This window comes from Dermacentor variabilis, chromosome 8, assembly GCF_050947875.1.
Source record: "Dermacentor variabilis isolate Ectoservices chromosome 8, ASM5094787v1, whole genome shotgun sequence".
Classification (NCBI taxonomy): Eukaryota; Metazoa; Arthropoda; class Arachnida; order Ixodida; family Ixodidae; genus Dermacentor; species Dermacentor variabilis.
The window spans coordinates 140,747,580-140,759,835 of record NC_134575.1 but is presented as its reverse complement, the minus strand read 5'-3'; the positions used below and the strand labels follow the sequence as shown (position 1 = coordinate 140,759,835).

The 12,256-nt window shown below is 48.1% G+C and overlaps 1 long non-coding RNA gene across 1 annotated transcript in view; it reads right to left on the bottom strand.

Moving 5' to 3' along the window:
* LOC142591633 (uncharacterized) overlaps window positions 1-12,256 on the bottom strand; it is a 93,571-nt gene that overhangs the window by 17,750 nt on the left and 63,565 nt on the right. The window lies entirely within an intron of this gene.

The following is a 12,256-nucleotide window of genomic DNA, read 5'->3' as shown; positions in this document are numbered from 1 at the left end:
TCCGGATCTGCTGCGTTGGTTTGATCTCTGTGCCGTCGATGGTGATGATTCTGTTCGGCGGCGGCTCTTTCTTTGGTCTTCCAGGCTGTACCATGAGCAGCTCCGATTTCTGTGGAGCGCAGCTCAGGCCGCAGGTCCTGGCATACTCGTGGACGGTCGTTGCCGCTCTCTGCAGGGCTTCCTCCGCCCAGGCATCGGATCCCGTGCGGTTCGTCCACAACGTTATATCGTCGGCATAGAACGCGTGGTCCACGCCCTCGATCTGATTGAGTAGTTCGGGCAGGGGCAGGAGTGCTAGGTTGAAAAGCAGAGGCGACAGGACAGACCCCTGTGGGGTACCCCTGTCTCCGAGCTCCACAGGCTCTGACCGTTCATTTCCTATCCGGATAGTTGCTGTTCTATTGGTTAGGAAATCTGTAATATAGCCGTAGGTCTTGCGGCCACACCCCGTCTTGCGCAGGTTCTCGAGCACGCTGCCATGGGACACATTGTCGAAGGCCCCTTTGAGGTCCAAAGCCAGTATACCCCGGGGCGCGTGCCTCGTTGCTCTTTTAAACACTAGTTCGTGTAATTGGATCAGGACGTCTTGGGTGCTCAGGTGCTGGCGGAATCCATACGTGGTCGCCGGCATCTGACTTGTCTCGTCCAGGTGTGCTTGAAGTCTTCTGAGAACCATGCGTTCCATGACCTTGCCCACACAGGACGTGAGCGAGATGGGGCGCATGTTCTCGATGGTCAGAGGTTTGCCGGGTTTAGGTATGAACCGTACCTCGGCCTCTTTCCATTCTGCGGGCAACTTCGAGCTTTCCCACGTTCTGTTGATGTGACCCAGGAGCCCGCGTGCCGCCGCATCACTCATGTTATTGAGCAGCTTGTATGTAATGGCGTCCATTCCGGGTGCGCTCGTCTTATTACTCTCGTCTATGGCTGTTAATAACTCTGTGATGGTGAACGGTTCATCCAATGCCGGATTTTCCGGTCCCCCGTACTCCTCCGGTATCGGAAATCGCCCTTTCTCCGTCTTGAGGTAGATCGCCTTGAGGTCTTCAATTAGCCTTTGGCCGTTGCCATCGTACGCGTTCAGAACTTTGGTGAGGTTGCGGTTGGTTGCGGTCTTGCTGCTCAACGGGTCGATCAGGTGTCTGAGCAGGCACCAGGTCTTGCGCGCCGACAGCTTTCCCTGCAGCCCGTCGCACGTACTCATCCAGTTCTCTCGGCACAGCTTGGTTGCGTATTCAGCGATCTGTTTGTTGAGGAGCGCGATGCGTTTGACGAGCTTCTTGTTTCGTCGTTGACGCTTCCATCTTCGCGTGAGCGAGTGCCGCGCCTCCCACATGTGTGCTAGTTTGGCGTCGACGAAGGGCGTCTGCATCGTTGTCACAACTTCTTGAGTAAATCTGTCGAGCGCGATCTTTTGTTCTCGCGCCCAATCTGCGTACGTTTGATGTCTGCCATCCTCCGCGTTTTCACCGGAGGTCTGGTTTTCTTCGTCCGTGTGCTTGCATAGAGTGCAGAGTACCAGACCAGGGCTGTGAAGATAAAAGTTTAGTAATGGAGTTCGACAGTGTAACCGGGTGAAAATTAATTGTTGTCCTGCTGCGAAATTAATTTTTGTGTCAAGGGAATAGGAGGTGTCAAAACTGTGAAAAATTTGCTATCGCTGGGTTCAAAAAGCCTAGATCAATTGCATATTTCCTGAATCTCGTAGCAGTTAAGTAAGCTGATGCCGGAAGTAATGATAACCGGCAGCAGTTCGCCTTCGTTGTGTTCCTTACCTCGGCAGCAGCGCAATTCCTTGTTGGCAATGGCGCGCTAACTCTCCACTATCATTGCATGGTGGATCTCTTCTGCGACCCAGCAAGCTTTGGGCGGTACACGTTTGCTGGTATATAGAGAGTAAATCTTTGAACTGCTTGCCTTTGAGAAAAACAACGTGAATAAAAAAAATTAAATCTGGTGTGGCCGCCGGGAACATACTCACGAAGCCATATTATTCTTGGCAATGTTGCCAAAGGCTGTGCACCGTAAGGCCGATCTTGCAGATGTTCTTTTTCTGCGTCAGTTACGCTTTCAAGGAGTTTAATAACAGAATTTTGTTCACATGGCTCTTACAGAAACATGTTCTAAAAAATTGCTTCTCTGAGCTATGTAATATCGAGTACTGGCTCGAAAATGCTGATGTGCTTAAGCCCCATAAGATCAATTACTGAAAATGACCGTAGCTGCGTTTATTACCCAAGCAACTGCTCAACTTACTCCGTATATAAAGGATAACAATTTTAGAATCATTTCACAAAAAAGACACAATCATTTCAGCAAGATTTATATCCATTTATTTTTTTTTATTTGGCACAGTTATGAACAGCTCGCATATTCATGGTGTACTACATTTCTTTTAAAGCAAATGTTAAAGCTTGGGCAGGATTTCTTTACTCCATGAAACACGCTGTGTACTGGACAAAAACAGCCCATTAAGAGTTTTCACCGCCGAGCGCTAATCGGGAATGGCTTATCGCATAACCGCAAAGACGAGCGGCTGGCTGATTGACTGTGAATCAGCAGTTTCAGTGGCGCTTCGAGAACGTGGGCGCAGTATCTAAAAAATGCGGCTTGCATTCCCACTCCCCCATCCACATTTTTTTGACCGATTGTGTGGTTGTGCGCCCTTTCCAGGTGCGGCCTTACCAGATCATGCGGCCTGACCAGCCAAAAGGTCATTTGTCGCTGTACTTTTCGTAATATGGAATGCTCATTTTCAAAGAATAATGCAAGCTTGCTAAATGTTGGTAATGGGTGCATGTTTAGGATATCAAGACAATGGCTTGACGTCTTTAATCTGAGTTTGCCTCAGCTTCCGCGTCCACTTGCACATTTGCGTGAAGGTACCTGGTCACGTTCTGCTTCGCTGCCGTGGATTTTTTTTTTTTTAGAGGTGACGTGTTCCCGCCGAGTTCCTTTTCTACACGCTTGATAAACGACAAGAGTAAGGGTTGAATTTAATCTCAAACTGGTCAATGTTCAAAGACCTACTTCACTGATGGGCTTCACGTAAGGGGCATCAGTTTTAACAGCGTGGAACAGATCGGTTATTTCTGCAAGCTCACCTTAAAGGAAGACATCCGAAGTACTTTATTTCCTTATGCAAATGGCACGCCATGCAGCACGCCCTCTCATCTTTGCTAAGGGTTGGTGAAATCGTGGCGAGACCGAATATAGGCTGACGTACATGGCCAATTTAAAACTCGCGAATACCACCGCGTTGTCTCATTGGCTATGACGCAATGTAAACAAAAAACACCTAGATGGACGTTTTTTGCTTGTCCGCTAGCGCATTCCCATTTGTACATGTTTTTGCTCATGCAATGTACATGCAATGGAAGGGCGTACAATAAAACTCCCATTTAGGTTGTCAATGTTTCGGGATACAACGGGAGTACAGCATTATGCCCACTTCACCGCTATTAGAGAGACACAATGGTACTTTTGTGAAGGCAGTAAAGGCATTTTGTTTAGTTCTGGCAAGCACGTAGTGAAATTGTTTGTGGCGCGGGTCACACGCTTGCACAGCCCAAGACGGAACACCGCACGCCGAAATGTTCGACGCCGGCGATCAAGGCTCAAGGTAACTCAGCCGTCCGTGAGCTGCCAACCAAGCACGCATTGCGCCTGCTCGAAGTGATCGCCGGCGTTCTACACTTTGGCCTGTGCTATTCCGTCTTCCACTGCGTAGGCGCGGCCTCCTACCACGAAGCATTTCACCGCGTGCTCGCCACACGTGGCCCAATAAACGGCACAGGGCCATCGCTGAATTGACCAAGTCATGCGCACACGTGGTCCAATGGCGAATAGACCCGTCACCGCACTTCTTCAACATTTTATTTTTCCTTTCGCTGATCACAGAGCTCCTCCTTGCAAACGGTGTGCTGTCATGCAGTCGTCCTCGCGAATAGGCTAGTGCAGTGCCTCCGAGGCCAGCAAACGCTTTCAAGAGCAGTTGCTAATTGATGAAAGGAAAAATACACAATACACACACTGACAGAGAATAGAATTTATTATAGACGCCAAAGGTAACAAAAATAATAAAATATGTTAACCTTCTGGCCCAAACGAAGCCATATTGTTACTTCAAAAACAATTGCCTGGATTAAAAAATACACTGTACATTCTAAACATGCCAGTTACTAGTAGTGAACATGTCCTAACGCAATTAAATTAGTCATTGAAAGAAACGGAAAATTAAGAAACCCTATGTAGCCCCATATTGAACTGTAACTGTAAAACCACCTGCTTGAAACTGGACACTTTATCCTCATTCTTTTCGTCAACGGGCAACCCTGTGCTCCTCAGAACTCGCTCGGCAACGGGCATCACTATCGAAATAAAGTTTAGTTGTTTTGTTCACATCAAACGATGTAGTCGGTTCTTTTTTGACCCACCATAATTTCCTCAATATATGGTGCCGATACCCGGGAGAAACGATCGAACTTACCATTGAGGCAAGGAGGTCAACAGACGTCGACACCACAACGAGCTCGGGGAAAACCAGCAACGATCCTCGGGCAGAAAACGGTCGACGAGGCGTGCCTTCAACAACAAGGCCTAGGGACGCCACACCCAACCGAAACCGACACCACGACTCAAGCCCCATCGCGGTAAGCGAACTGTAAACATTGATGCCACGATGGAACGGCCCAAACTAAAGAGAAGTGCATTGAGAACTCAAGTGACTAAACTGATTTTTGAAGCGGACTTATTCTTGGAGTGTCATGCTGACGAAGGAGCTCTTAATATATTGTCTGCGTGGCTTAGCGACCTCCAAATACAGCTAAACGAGGTGGACGCAGCCATCGAGCCTTTAGTGCAAGACCAAGACGCAGAGCGAAATTATGTGCTGACCATAGAATACTACGACCGTATAGTCGCACACATGGCGAAACTCCGCCATGAAGCAGAAAAAGACCTGGTAACGAAACAAGCAGAAATGGCGGCGACGCGGGCGCAGACCGACGTCCCTCCGGTGGGGGCAGAGTGCAAAGTGAAACTGCCTAAGCTCGAGTTACAACAATTTAACAGCGCCGCCACGGAGTGGTGGCAGTCCTTCTGGGAGCAGTTCGAGCAAGCGGTGCAGAGAAACGACGGCCTCTCCAACGCCGAGAAGTTTCTGTACTCGCGATCGGTGCTTTCGGGAAAAGCCGCAGCGGCCATTGCCGGCATTCAAGTGACTGGGGCAAATTACACCACGGTCATCGAACGTCTGAAAGAGCGCTTCGGTCGACGAGACGTGCTGATTCAAGAACACCTGACTCAGTTACTTGACTTGCCACTGGTACAGAACGAAAAGGAGCATATCGGCTTACGTCGACTCTGTGACCACCTGCAACGCAATATTGCTGGTGTCACGGCGCTCGGAGTCAAAACAGATAGTTACGGCGCGCTGCTTTCCTCCGAACTCCTGCGAATGCTGCCAACCGATCTTGTTGTCGGATACCACAAAGAACTTTCCGCTGCAAGCAAAGATGACGGGATCAGCATCAAGAGTTTGTAAGCTTTTCTTAAAACAGAAGTAGAGAGCAGAGAAAAGGCACTGCAACCTGGTAGTCTCGCAGCCAGAGTATCAAAACATCGAGACAAAGAAAAGAGCAAACGCCAAAAAGGGTCAGCAGCTTTTCTTTTTTCTGCGGGTACTTCGAAGCAGTCCAATCCGCGTGCATTCTGTGCTGCAAAGGATCATGCGACTCACAATTGTCAGGCGAAGATCTCATTGGAAGAAAAGAAGAAAAGGCTCACTGCAGCTGACCGGTGCTTCCGATGCTGCATAAAAGGGCACACTTCAAGGGAATGCAGCAACAAAAGAATAAAATGCAAGGAATGTGGCAGAAGACATCTGATTCAGGTGTGTGAGCCGACATGGAAGCCACCCGAGAACAAAGCCACAGAGTTGCACTCTTGGACAGAAAAGAAATCTGAAAAGGTGCCAACTGTGCTGCTCCAAACAGCTCAATTACGGGCAGAGGGACGAAGAGCGCTCACTCGTCTCCTCTTTGACGGAGGTAGCCAACGAAGCTTTGTCCCTACAAGACTTTCACGTGAACTGCAACTAGAGGTTGTAGGTGAAGAGTACATCACAATCTACCCATTCGGAGGAGCAGGAAACATTATCAAAGACAAGCGCAGAAGAGTAAAAATTTGGCTAAGAAGTCAATACGACCGTAAAGAGCACTCTATCGAAGCTCTGGAAATACCGCAGACCTGCTCTGATCGGCTTCATGATCCTAAAAGAGGTGCAAGCGGACATGGGTGAACTGGCAGATATGTCTGTTACGCCAGCCCATTTGATGGGAAGCGGGATTGACATTCTTATCGGTGCTATTACTGGACTTTGGTGTGTGGTGAAGTCAAGATGCTGCAAGGCGCACTAGTTGCGTTAAAGACCGAATTTGGCTGGACTCTACAAGGAGCGATTCCCAGCAGTAGCTCAGCTGCCTACTGCTCAACCGTGGCAGTGCGTCGTGCCGGAGTGTTCGCCGACACAACCAGCTTGTCCAAGGGGCTTAAATCGTTCTGGGAACTTGAGAGCATTGGAATTATCCACTCTTGTGCCCAAACGAACGAAGAAAGCGAAGCCATGAGCACATTTTCGGCATCGGTAGAGAAAATGGACAAGCGCTATGAGGTAGCACTGCCCTGGAAACCTTTGAACATGCAACTCGCCGACAACAGAGCTGTTGCAAAGAAGCGCTTGACTAACCTTACGAAGAAGTTAATGAAAGATGAGACGATACTGATCAAGTATGACGAGGCTATCCCTCAGTACCTGGAAAAAGGGTTCGCAGAACGACTTCCATCGCAAGAAAGCAAGAATGATGTAAGCAGATTATACTACTTGCCTCATCGTGCAGTTTTTAGACCTGACAGCCTTTCGACCAAGATTAGAGTCGCCTTTGACACATCTTCTCACGATGCAGGTTGTATATCTCTGAACGAAGCCATAGAACCAGGACCGAACTTCAATCCAGATTTACTTAAGATTTTGCTGAACTTCAGAATTCATCGTATAGGATTAAGTGCAGACATTGAAAAAACATTTCTGCAAATTTCGGTGCAACTGGCGGATCGCGATGCCCTCCGATTTCTCTGGTATGCACATCTTCCAACGAAGGAAGACCCAGAGCCTCCTATTGAGGTTTGGAGAATGACTCATGTCCCTTTTGGCGTGACAAGTAGTCCATTCCTTCTTGCAGCCACCGTGCGCCACCATCTCCCCACGATAGGAGATTATCCAGGAATAAGAAAAACCATCAGTGAGAGCCTTTACGTGGACGACCTCATAACAGGAGCGAACACAATGGAGGAGGCCACAGATTTCTACCGAGGGGCACTAGATGTCATGAATCAAGCAAGCATGACACCGCGTAAGTGGAACTCCAATTCCAAGAAGCTGCAACAGCTATTCAACGACGACGGAACCGGATGCGCCCTTGGCTACGTGGAATGTCCAACAACAAGTGTCTCATCGGTCCTCGGACTTGTATGGGATAAGGACAGAGATCACCTAGCATTTTCCATGGAGGCCATCTTAGATTTCCTAGACCGAAACAGCAACACCAAACGATTCATTTTTCAAACATCGGCTCGTGTATATGACCCACTTGGTCTCATTTCTCCGGTCACAGTTACAACCAAGTTGATGTTTCAAAAACTGTGGGAATTGGGTATTGAGTGGGACGCCCCTCTGCTTGAAGAAGTCGAAGCAGCTTGGACGCAGTGGCCCACCCAGCTACACCATTTAACGGACATAACAGTGCCAACACGATATGGTAGCTTACCCAACGATAGCTGGAAGGAAGTACACATCTTCACAGATGCCAGCCCCAAAGCTTACGGCGCAGTTGCATATTTGCGCATCTCCGGGGTCAAGGAAGCAAAGGTTACTCTGGTCCTCTCAAAGTTTCTAGTAGCACCAATTAAGAGAATTTCTCTTCCAAGACTGGAATTGATGGGCATGGTGATAGGTGCTCGACTGAGGGAATATTTGGAGCGGTCACTGAGCCTTCCAATAGCCAGATGGTATCTGTGAACTCATTCATCTATTGCGCTGCATCGGGTGCGAGGTCCCGCACAACAATGGAAACCTTTTGTCGCCAACAGAGTTTTGGAAATTCAGCAACGATCGGATCCAGACATCTGGAATCACTGTTCTTGGATCGAAAATCCCGCCGACCTTTTGACAAGGGGAGTCACACCTGAGGCCCTCAAGTCGAGCTCACTTTGGTGGAATGTTCCTGCTTGGCTTTCGAAGCCATCTACTTGCTGGCCAAAGCATGAAGGCACCGCTGACATGATCATTGCAGAGGAGGAAAGAAGAACGCTTCGCGTTCACAACGTCGCTATAAAGGACTCTCTCTTGCCTCTGCAGAAATATAGCTCCCTCTCTAGACTGGTTCGAGTGACAGCCTGGGTTTTACGATTTTTCCACAACGCCAAGCACCCCGGCCAAAAATAGGAGGGACCTATTACGACAGAGGAAGTTCAAAAAGCACATACTTGTTTGATTCTTCAAGTACAATTCGAGGCCTTCCAAAAGGAACTCCAGTGTCTTTGCCGCTCGACACGCATGCCAAGTGATTCCCCGATACGTGATCTCGGCGTCATCTACGACGACGATGGAGTGCTGAGAGTGGGACGAAGGCTCAGTGCAGCCGAGTTGTCCTACAACGTGAAGCATCCTGTTATCCTACCGTCAAGACATCCCTTCACAGAGCTAACGATCAGCGCAACCCACCGACGTCTCCTGCATGCAGGCGCACTGGAGACTCTTACCGAATTGAGGGAAATGTACTGGATCGTGCGGCGAAGGAAATGGTGAAAAAGGTGCTTAAGAAATGTGCGACTTGCAACCGTTTCAACAGCCGAGCTGCTACTGAGCCAGTCGCTCCTCTGCTTCGTGAGAGGGTGACACAAGCTCCACCCTTTGATGTTACCGGTGTAGATTTTGCTGGCCCACTGAACACAAAGGATCAAGGAAATAACCGGAAGTCTTACATCGTTATTTTCACATGTGCAGTGACCAGGGCAATACACCTTGAATTGGTGATCGACATGTCCACCTCAAACTTCCTGATGGCGTTCCTAAGATTTATCTCTAGGAGAGGAGTTTGTCGAGTGATCTTTTCTGACAACGCCAGGACATTCCAGCGCGCTTCCAAGGATCTAAGGCGACTATGGACAACAATGAGAGGAGAAGAAATTAGTAACTTCTTCACTAGCCACCACATCTGCTGAAATTTATAGCGGAGAAAGCTGCTTGGTGGGGAGGATTCTGGAAAGAATGGTTCGGTCCATAAAAACATCGCTGAAGGCCTTGGGAAACAGCTACTGCAACTTCGAGGAGCTCAAGATAATCCTAACTGAAATCGAAGATGTCATCAACTCTAGACCCTTGACCTACGTCTGCACGGAGGCGAGCAAACCCGAACCGCTAGCACCATCGCATTTACTAGTGGAAATGCGACTGACCACTCTTCCTGACAGTGGTTCCACTACAGAGGTGGTTCAGCCCCCTGGGCAACTCACCCGTCGTTGGCACTACTGACAAAGGATGGTCGACCAATTTTGGCGTCGCTGGCAAAAGGAGTACCTGACGAGTCTCCGATCAGCACATTTCGCTGTTCCAAATTCGTCAAGCGCACTGAAAAAACGAACTCTCGTTTTAGTCCGTGAACACTATCTACCGAGGCAACTCTGGAAAACTGGACAAGTGGCAGAGGTGCTTCTCGGACGAGAAAAAACATGCGGCCTTCAATTCCATAATTGGACGCAAATTTTCTAGAATACCCTTATTCGTACAAATTCTGAAACATCACTATTCGAACATTCCGATCTATGCAAGTAGGTGATCAGTTGATGCTTTAGCGTCACTACGATGCGACAGTGTAATTGGTACCACCCACAAAACTGACCTCTACGGTGGCGTCCTGCGCTGGCGAGTGGAGCATGATGTGGCAACATTCGCATAGCAGCGCCGCCAGGGTGAAGATGCGTCCCGAATTCTCGGCCGACGATTCCGCTACACTCACGGCCGCCAGCAGCTCGGCCAGGAAGGCAACGTAGGCCATCCAGCTGCGGCCGGTGCCTCCGGGATTTCGCGCTGCCGTACGTGCAGTGCACTTCGGCAGCAGCAGCTCGCGCCGCTTGAACCACTCGCTGCACGTCTCGACAAGCGCGTCAAGGAACGCACTGTTGCGCCCCCTCTTCGTTCGTAGGACACAAAACAACTTTAAAAATCGGGAGTTTCGCTTGGAACGCGAAGCACTGACTGCCGACGCCATCGCAAGCCCTAACGAAAATAAGCGAGACGATTCGGATATCGGCAGCAGTTAACGGTATTTAGTGCACACAGTGCTATAGTTGTCGGTAAAATGTGCAGTTGCACCTTTATTGAGCTTTAGGAGTGCTACCTCAATCCAACCTGTTCCTTCGGCTGCTGTAATTTATTGTTCGCACTTCTAGTAGTAACACAGAAATGTAAATGCTCCGTCATTTAAAAGCATGCATTTTGGTTTTATACTTCCTAATGCACTCTCACAACTTCATTATTGTTATTATTATTATTATTATTATTATTATTATTATTATTATTATTATTATTATTATTAAATTTGACGATGGTGGCGAAGATGATTCCAAAAATTTAAGCCAATTTAACCTCTCGTTGACGTCTGTCGAACATTCCTGTTCCAACACGAATTTCGTAATTATACGGTTCATCTACCCCATCCTTCGCCCGAACTCCCCAAGAAGGTGTCGGCTTTCGTCGACTTCAGCTAAGCTTCGCGTGGCCTTGTATCTTTTCAATAATATTATGATCCTGATCCTGTTAGCTTTCTGTAGTAATATTTTGCCGCATATTTATTCGTGCCGAACCAAGGATAAAACAAATACGACAACTTCGGGCGCCTGAGCCGGTTCAAGTGAAGAAAAAAGACCGAACTTAGAATGGATCTGCGGTTTGGGAAACGCAACAATTCCTTTCGTTCAAGCGATATCTGTCCGCTATGTGGTGCACTTGGCATGATGCCTTCTGCAATACTACCATACAAACGGCGCAAGCAGCCTGCTGTAGTTATTACTTGCAGCATTTATTTACACACGATCACCAGTGAAGCACGAATGTTACATGCATCTTTCATCGTCCAGATTCTTGCCCAAATCTCGATACTTTTCAAAGAGGTGTGATTAAACTTGTGTCAACACAGCGAGAGGTGCACAGGAGCCCCCCTTTGGTTCTGGGGCGAGGTGGGGTTAGTCTGTGATTGTTCACCTAGTGGATATGTCCATGTCTGCTACTAAAGTGCTCATTGGCAGGGCTGAACTACCACCGAGAAGGAAACAGGCGGGCAGAGCCAGTTTCTTCCTCCCTAGTTAAGGCCCAGTCCATCAACAGCAGCCACAAATCACACACTGCTATGTGGGCACTTGAAGAATGCTGCTCCGGAGACAAATTTTTGCACTACCCGAGCGGCCTTAAAGCGCTTTACAAAGATGAAAGGTTGCGTTCATCAGAAACTCTGCTCTGCTCCTGTGATGCGTTGGCACAAATGGTTCAATTTCTGTCACGGCGACTTTGCTTCTACACTACCTGATTACGAGAACATATTTAACGCACTGCAGAAGAGTATACTTTTGGTCCAGCTGGTGCTGCATACGCACTAAACAAAAATAACGCGAAACGGGAGTAAACCGCTCGTCCTGTATCGCATTCCCGTTGCTGGTTTTTTTTTTACTACGTACCAGTCGAGGTAAAAATTTACTACCATGCTGACCAAGTTTTTTGTATGTAGAAACGAGAGTAATTTTTTAATCTGTGTTAAAGGGACCCTGAAACGCTTTTGACGATTTTCTACAAACGTACAGAGTCGTTAGAGTAGGTCCTTCTGATCATTAATTGACACATCTAAGTGCCCCGCGTAAAGCGTGTAATTTATTATAAGGTTTTAAAAATGCACATCACTGCCGATCGCAGCACACTGCTCGGCGGAATTTTAAGCCGCACCTACCCATATGACCGAAATCACCCATACGACGTCAGTGGGGCGAGCTATCCGATTGGCTGAGAAGGCCGCGTGATCGATAATTTTTCCAACTTTATGGTAAACAAATGATCTTTGTAATAGTTGGAATGTTAGTTAATTTGTTTTTATGAAAAGAAAATAACATAAAGAGAATGCACAAGAATAATTTTTCAGTACACTTAAGC